This window comes from Mizuhopecten yessoensis, unplaced genomic scaffold (assembly GCF_002113885.1).
Source record: "Mizuhopecten yessoensis strain PY_sf001 unplaced genomic scaffold, ASM211388v2 scaffold10811, whole genome shotgun sequence".
Classification (NCBI taxonomy): domain Eukaryota; kingdom Metazoa; phylum Mollusca; class Bivalvia; order Pectinida; family Pectinidae; genus Mizuhopecten; species Mizuhopecten yessoensis.
Window position 1 is genome coordinate 746,408 of NW_018408733.1, and position 9,611 is coordinate 756,018.

General features: G+C 31.2%; 1 long non-coding RNA gene across 1 annotated transcript; it reads right to left on the reverse strand.

Moving 5' to 3' along the window:
• Positions 1-3,101: 3,101 nt before the first annotated feature.
• LOC110462597 lies at positions 3,102-4,911 on the reverse strand. The gene is made up of 5 exons (XR_002464301.1): positions 4,880-4,911; positions 4,367-4,396; positions 3,902-3,931; positions 3,647-3,676; positions 3,102-3,134 (listed from the first exon to the last, which is right to left on the reverse strand). It is a non-coding gene; the product is annotated as an uncharacterized LOC110462597 (long non-coding RNA).
• Between the last annotated feature and the right edge of the window lie 4,700 nt (positions 4,912-9,611).

The following is a 9,611-nucleotide window of genomic DNA, read 5'->3' on the forward strand; positions in this document are numbered from 1 at the left end:
CATTTTATTGATTTATTAAATAATTTGTTTTATTTTTTCAATTTCATTATTTTGTTTTCATTTTATTAGTTTATTAATGTGCTTTATTTATTCAATTTAATTATTTATTTATATTTGTTTCATTTGTGGCGGTTTTTGCCATTCGTGATTTAACCATAATCACTTTCTTTATTAGTCTTTTCAATATTTTAAATACTTATTTGAATACTCATCACCATTTTATAAAATATTACAAATTAATAATAATGTGTCTTCTTAATTCAGCTTAAAGAAATATCGAATAAACAGGACTTTCATAATTCGACCTGGACGTAAACAAATCCCACAATATAGACAATAAAATTAACGAAAAACCATACACACATAGAGATAAAACTACAAATATTTCATAAAATGAAACTCGCCGTTTAGACGCACTATTTATATATCTTCAATCCAGACTACCCTTGTGTCATAACGAAACCATCAGCCCATCAGTGATGGAATTATTTGTAGATTTAGTGTAATTTGATTCATATCTTCATATGAATAGAATAATATGAGCAAGGAAATTAAATATTTAAAATATACAAATAACTAATTACTCAATTATTTTCTATTTAAAAATTACTGGCCAATTAAGGTTCATGTATATACATGCATCCATCAATCAGCACACGACGCAGCCCAAATATTTGAATATAAATATAAATTATTGCTAAACTTTCGACCAATTATTTCACGTATTTATCTAATTTATTTGTATACTTATTTTGTTTTTAATTTGCAAAACTTTATTATCCATATAACTATTTTTTTATATAAAAACATTTCAGCACTCACATATTCTTAAAATAACATGCACATCCATCGTTTCAACGCTAAAGTTAAAACGCACAACAAACGGTCAACGCAAACGCAACGCAAACGCAACGGAAACGCAACGGAAACTCAACGCAAACGCAACGGAAACGGAAACGCAACGGAAACGCAACGCACTTTTGGTAAAGAAAAACGGTCCAGGGTGTGTATCTCAAAACCTGAGAAACATGAAAAATAACAAAAGCAAAGGTTTAGATGGATTTACTTTAGAAGAGGCTTGGAAACATTGTGGTTAGGTTATCAAATTATAGTTATGTTACGGCAGGACGACGCCAGACGCACGACCAACGACGCCGGAAGAAAGATCACAACAAGTCAACTAGAATTTCCTCTCAAGTGACCTTAAACCCAATAATAATTCGAAAAACGAAATTATAATTCGTTATAACGGAATAATAACTCGTAATAACGAAATTACATTTCGATATAAAGAAATGATAATCCGATAAAATGAAATAACAATTCGTTATAACGATAAAACGAGATAATAATTCATTACAAAATAAAGGGTATTTCCTTTAACATGTTTAGTGCAACTGAAGCACATTGATTTTTGACCCCAAAAAAGGTGAAAATTTACACATATACTAGTGGGACACAACAGAACCCCCCCCCCCCCCCCCCTCTTCTCATCCACCCTCATTTTTGAGGCTGTTTCAGGTTTCAGAATAAGAAACCGTTTTCCTTTGATTCCTTAAATATTAAAAATAAAATCAGCAAAACTTGTTTATCCCAAGCAATCGATCTGCCTAATTGGTGAAACAATTAGTATTTGTTCATTAAAAAAAACCCGCATATCATGTTAAATTGGTATCTTTGACCATTCGTAGCAAAAAACGAACACACAGACATATGTTCTCTTTGTATTTTCTAATATGCAGTTGACTCCGTTTTGTCAAAAATTTATATCAGAACGTTTAAAAGTTTAATACAGGTCATGCATGCATTCTCAAAGGTGTACATTTTTAACTCATGTTCAAACCAAACGCAGCAGTCATGTTAGTTCTAACTTACAATGGAAATCATCATGGATATTTACACTTAATATGATATTTTACACTTAAGAGAGGGAACGATGCTATCGTAAACTTCCGCTGAATTTTTCACTTTAGTTTTTTCTAACGAGTACAATTTATCGTAAGACATTTTGTGAAGATGCTCCCTAGTCTGCATGGACTCTTATACCTTTAGACAATTATAAAAAAAAAATTAATCTACACTGAATATATGGAATTAATTGATTATATTGGAACAAAGTGTAGATGCAAAGTCGAATACCTGTGCTTAACGCTCTTGCTTCAGTTTTTGAACAGCGTTTTCAGTTTAAATCATTACAGCATAAATAAGTAAATTAAAAGCAATCTCTTGTTTTCCCTCCGTTGAATTTAAAGGCATACACATTGATTCCAAATTGTAGATACGATTTGCTTTTGTTATATTGCAAAAATGCGTAAATGTAAATCGTATACCTCTGTTTTCTGATCTTGCCTCAGTCGTTGAATCTGCAGATAAAACAATTTTCATTTCAGTTAATAATTGTATATACCAGTAAATAATTAATAACAAACTCTTCTTTTCTTTCATGGAATTTAAAGACATGTACTTGTTTCATTTGAATAAAATACAATGAAATACTTCGTTATTTAATAAGACATATTTAAATGCAAACAATGTATATAAAATTCGTTAGTTTTATTGAGATAAAGTGTAGATGTAAATGCGTATACCTCTGTTTCCATCTCTTGCCTCAGTCCTTGAATCTGCAGATAAAACAATTTTCATTTCAGTTAATAACCGCATATATCAGTACAGAATTATTGACAATTTCTTCATTTTTTTCATTAAATCTAAAGACATGTACTTGTTTCATTTGAATAAAGAACAATTAAATACTACGTTATTTAATAAGACACCTTGGAACGCAAACCATGCATATACAATTCGTTAGTTTTATTGAGATAAAGCGTAGATACAAATTCGTATACCTGTGCCTGCTCTTCCCTTAGTCGTTGATTCTGCATATAAAACAATTTTCATTTCAGTAAATAACCCCATACATTAGCAAAGAATAATTAACAATCTCTTCTTTTCTTTCAATGAATTTAAAGGCATGTACTTGTTTCACTTGAATAAAGAACAATTAAACACTACGTTATTTAATAAGACACCTTAGAATGCAAACCAGGCATATACAATTCGTAAGATTTATTGAGATAAAGCGTAAATACAAATTCGTATACCTCTGCTTCCTGCTCTTCCCTCAGTCGTTGATTCTGCAGATAAAACAATTTTCATTTCAGTAAATAACCCCATACATTAGCAAAGAATAATTAACAATCTCTTCTTTTCTTTCAATGAATTTAAAGGCATGTACTTGTTTCACTTGAATAAAGAACAATTAAACACTACGTTATTTAATAAGACACCTTAGAATGCAAACCAGGCATATACAATTCGTTAGTTTTATTGAGATAAAGCGTAGATGCAAATTCGTATCTGCATATAAAACAATTTTCATATCAATTAATTACCGCATGTATAAGCAAAGAATAAATAACAATCTCTTCTTTTCTTTCATGAAATCTAAAGGCATGTACTTGTTTCACTTGAATAAAGAACAATTAAATACTACGTTATTTAATAAGACACATTTGAATGCAAACGATGCATATACAATTCGTGNAATTAAATACTACGTTATTTAATAAGACACAGTTGAATGCAAACCATGCATATACAATTCGTTAGTTTTATTGAGATAAAGCATAAATACAAACTCGTATACCTCTGCCTGCACTTCCCTCAGTCGTTGATTCTGCATATAAAACAATTTTCATTTTAGTAAATAACCCCATATATTAGCAAAGAATTATCAACAATCTCTTCTTTTCTTTCATTGAATTTGAAGGCAAGTACCTGTTTCGCTTGAATAAAGAACAGTTAAATACTACGTTATTTAATCAGACACCTTGGGATGCAACCTATGCATATAAAATTCGTTAGTTTTATTTAGATAAAGCGTAAATACAAATTCGTATACCTGTGCCTGCTCTTCCCTCAGTCGTTGATTCTGCATATAAAACAATTTTCATTTCAGTAAATAACCCCATATATTAGCAAATAATTATCAACAATCTCTTCTTTACTTTCAATGAATTTGAAGGCATGTACTTGTTTCATTTAAATAAAGAACAATTAAATACTACGTTATTTAATAAGACACCCTGGAATGCAATTCTTGCATATATTTATTGAGATAAAGCGTAGATGCAAATTCGTATCTGCATATAAAACAATTTTCATATAAATTAATAACCGCATGTATAAGCAAAGAATTAATAACAATCTCTTCTATTTTTCATGAAATCTAAAGGCATGAACTTGTTTTACTTCGATAAAGAACAATTAAATACTACGTTATTTAATAAGACACAGTTGAATGCAAACCAGGCATATACAATTCGTTAGTGTTATTGAGATAAAGCGTAAATACAAACTCGTATACCTCTGCCTGCACTTCCCTCAGTCGTTGATTCTGCAAATAAAACAATTTTCATTTCAGTAAATAACCCCATATAGTAGCAAAGAATTCTCAACAATCTCTTCTTTTATTTCATTGAATTTAAAGGCATGTACTGTTTCATTTGAATAAAGAACAATTAAATACTACGTTATTTAATAAGACACATTTGAATGCAAACTATACATATACAATTCGTTATTTTTATTGAGATAAAGCGTAGATGTAAACTCGTATACCTCTGCTTCCTGCTCTTCCCTCAGTCGTTGATTCTGCATATAAAACAATTTTCATTTCAGTAAATAACCCCATATAGTAGCAAATAATTATTAACAATCTCTTCTTTTCCCTTCATTGAATTTAAAGGCATGTACTTGTTTCATTTAAATAAAGAACAATTAAATACAACGTTATTTAATAAGACACCTTGGAATGCAAACTATACATATAAAATTCGTTAGTTTTATTGAGATAAAGAGTAAATACAAATTCGTATACCTGTGCCTGCTCTTCCCTCAGTCGTTGATTCTGCATATAAAACAATTTTCAATTCAGTAAATACCCCATATAGTAGCAAAGAATTATCAACAATCTCTTCTTTTCTTTCATTGAATTTAAAGGCATGTACTTGTTTCATTTAAATAAAGAACAATTAAATACTACGTTATTTAATAAGACACCCTGGAATGCAAACCATGCATATATTTATTGAGATAAAGCGTAGATGCAAATTCGTATCTGCATATAAAACAATGTTCATATCAATTAATAACCGCATGTATAAGCAAAGAATTAATAACAGTCTCTTCTATTTTTCATGAAATCTAAAGACATGTACTTGTTTCACTTGAATAAAGAACAATTAAATACTACGTTATTTAATAAGACACATTTGAATGCAAACCATGCATTTAAAATTCGTTGGTTTTATTGAGATAAAGCGTAAATACAAATTCGTATACCTCTGCTTCCTGCTCTTCCCTCAGTCGTTGATTCTGCAGATAAAACAAGTTTCATTTCAGTAAATAACCCCATTTATTAGCAAATAATTATTAGCAATCTTTTCGTTTCTTTCATGAATTTAAAGCCATGTACTTGTTTCGCTTGAAGATTAAATATTAAATATGCGTTATTTAATAAGATGTCTTGGAATGCAAACCATTCATATGAAATATGTTATTTTTATTGGAATAAAGCGTAGAATTTTCATTTCAGTTAATAATCGCATATATGATTAAAAAATTAACCACAATCTCATAATTTTTTTTGTTGAATTTAAAATTGTGTAATTATTCCAAGAACACTGGAGGGCTTTATCGGAAATCGTTCATTAAATTGGAAACATCCATTTATTTATTATTTATATTTAAAAAAATAAGTTTAAATCGTTTAACAGCTTCTTAATAACCAAAAGGCCAAGGATGATGATATATACTCAATGGCATGCTGGGATGAAAGGCTACAAAGTTTGTTCAAAAGAATGACCTTGATTTATATTCAATGTCACAGGGGTCAATCATCTTAAAAAACTCTCAAACATCTTTTTCTTAATAACTGAAAGACTCAAGGCAAATATATTTGGCCAATAAAATGCTGGTATGAAGGATTACCAAGTTTGTTCAAATGAATACCTTGACTGAAATTCAAGGTCACAGGGGTCAAATATGTTTAAAAAACTTAAATGTCTTCTTTTGAATAAGGATCTAAAATGTTAAGATTTGATCAGTAGCATGCTTTGATGCTCTGAATAACCATAAGGTCCAGAATGTTGATATCAGGCAAGTAGAATGCTTGGTTGAAGGGCTGCCAAGTTTATTCACATGAATGATCTTGACTAGTATTCAAGGTCACAGGGGTAACATTTTTTTTAAATCTTTAACAACTTCTTTTCAAAAACAAAAAGGACAAAGGCGGTAATATTTTGGCTTTAGAATATTAGGGTGAATGGTTATAAAGTTTGTTCATATGAATGACCTTTACCCATGGTCAAGGTCACATGGGTTGAATATGTTAAAATCTCTAAAATATATTTTTCAAAATAACCAACACGTCTAGGGTGGTGATATTTGGCTTTTAAAATATTGGAATGAACGCCTAGCAATTTTGTTCAAGTGAATGAGTTTCATCTTTATTCAAGGTCACAGGGGTTGAATATGTTGAAATCTCTTAATTACCCTTTTAAATAAAAAATAGGCCAAGGGTGATGATATTTGGCCAGGTAACATGCTGGGATGAAGGGCTTCCAAGTTTAGTCAAATGAATTACCTCCACCCATATCAAAGGTCAGAAGGGTCAAATGTTCATACATTCTTCAGACAAGTTCTATTGAATAAACAACAGACTAAGGCTAACGGCATTGCACCAGTAGAATGTTGAAAAATTAGAACAGCTTCTTTGCAATGGAAAGGCCCAGGATGGTGATACCTGGCAAGAAGTATGCTCGGGTGAAAGACTACCATGTTTAATCAAATAAATAACCTTGACCCACATTCAAGGTCAGTTTTTATTTATTAAATAAAGTTCTTGTTAATAGCCAAAGGAAGTAGGATGACTTTTTACCTTTAGCTTACTAGGACGAAGACCTTTAAAGTTTGATAAATATTAGTTACTTTTTGAGGTCATTGATGTTAAGAAATGTCAAAACCAGTAAACCAATCGGAAGCTAAGTGATCTCCATGTCCACAGCAAATTTTAGAATCTCCTGTATGGACTAATGGCTTTATTATAATGTCAACAGCAAAAATACTTCAAAGTCACCATTCCAAACATTTCCATATTGAAATGACATTCACTTAACAGGATTGACCTGTATTTTGAAAGTCTGTGACTGTTATATCATTGTTTTTAACTTGCTAGGTATGTAAAAGAACAAAGTAAAAATCTAGAGCAATACCACGGGAAAACTCTTGCTTTATCTATCTAATTTTCACCGAATACATTCCAAATTTTGCTTAAGATAGACATAATCAGTTCGATATATTTCAATATTATATTAGTTTTTTTTTTTTTTTTAATTTTTACATTAGTATACAATACAGTTACAATATATATACATAACCTGACATAACACAAACATATATATAAAGACACACATACTCATTCATTATCATACAAACACCAATACAATTATCAGAAAGGAAAGGTAGGATTGTTGAAAATTTGCCAGAAAATGCACAGCATGCATGCGAAAAGGCCTCACACAAGCGTGTTAACGCGACGTTTGAAACTAGCTGTATGATTTCATATATGATGCCAAATTATGTCTAATTCGAAATAATTTATGACAAAGGGACGAAGTGAACCATACATATGTAATGTCCTAGTAAAACATTTATCATTACACATATTATTGACAATATCCTAAGACAGTACATGCTTAACCGTAGTCATACCCGTGGTCAGTATGCCATAGATGCCATGAGTCCCAGGAAGGTATAAAAGTCCTAAGAGAATGCATGTTTTTTGTCGACTTCCAAGCGCACTACCATACTGGCAGCACGCTACACCTGTACACAATAAACAATATACAACAACAACAACATCTGGGCTTATTACACTATATTAGTTACGTGCCTATTAAATGACAAGACTTATGCTTGAACTTTTGTTTTTGGATGTCGTCGATAAAGCAGAAGCCTGTTTCCTTTGCAGACCACCTTATTCAGCTGGTTCTTTATCAAGACTTTCTTTAAAACTTCCATTTGTTCAACGATTACAAATTATGAGTAAAGTTTTGTATGTACTTCGTTCATGTTATATTTAGAGGGGTTTTCCAGTAAAGAGAATAGTCAATTCTATAGTTTTGAATTCTTAACGGTAGAATTTTCCTATAGAAACATTTCCACCTCAACTAGGAGAAAACTATTTTGTGACATTCTGTGATTTTTGTGAATTCTTAAACAACGTATATTGTGTGTACGCTCTTGTATTTATTTTCACATCTGACCAATACAATCGTTAACACAACCCCTTTGCCTGTATAAAATATACAACTGTCAAGAGAGATTGAAATCAAGGTTACCCGATAACAGTTAACTAATCAAAGGAAGGCACGTACAATTTTGAAAAAAAAGTATTTGGTATTTTGGTCAATGGTATCATGTATGTCTTCCATTTTATTTCTAAATTTGCCAGATAAAATGTCTTTAAGAGTTGTGTCAAATATTTTGCTTAAAGTGTACCCTGAACGAAAATAGAAATGAATATAATATTATTCTGTATTATCCAAACACAAAAATGTCGAAAACAGCATTAAAATCCGTCATCCCGATACTGCGATATCGACGTGTAAAGTGTAGAATTTTCACCTGTCCATCTTCTACTAATTAGCATAATCGTAACTTGGGGTGAATTGGCCCATATTGTCTGTGGCGTCACAAGTTCAACGCTTGTAGCGGTCACCGTCAAAGGAATAGGCGATATCGAGAACAGCCATAGTCAAACAGCGTCCTATGGCGAATTAATATTTTGTTTTGCTTTTTAGGAATCAGATTATGCTGAAGATAACATTATGTAGATGGTATCCAGTCATATAAAACTTGCCTGAATTTCCAGACAGTGAGTTAAATTGAAACCAAACCGACGACTCTAAATAGGGTAACACAGCATGTCCTGATTTGTAGTAATGACAAATCGACAACGTTGTGTCTTTTTTATGTTAGATCGACAATTAAAATAAACACCAAAATACCGACAGCTACACATTTAATAGTATACAATACAGTACCTATGCATGTGCTGCTAAATAAGATCACGGACTTATATAATCTAATTTCGTGATTACATTTATCTCGAAAATATAATTGAATTATGAGATTGAACTATTTTTGTTTCTCCCTATACATGAAGCATACACAAGTTATAATTTAGCATCTTGATTAAATAATGAAAGTCATCTCGACCACTCACTTAGCATACTTAGGTGTTAAATTTGTGTACAGGTAAATAACACTAAACACCCGTTTCGAGTACTGACAGCAGGAGGCCAAATACACACCTATATACATGTGTACAGGTATGACATCAAAGGGATGTCAGCAGGTGGACAAGGGGTACCTGAAGTTAGTATGTAGATTTTCATTTGTTGTAGATGACAGTTTAACAACAGTGTCCCCAGGCGAGATAACGGGGAAATGTATAAGCAGAGATTTATATATTACGTCTCTGGTATAAGGATCAATTTCAAGAAAGAACAAAAATGAAATGCATAAGTACTGTCACAGAGTCACAT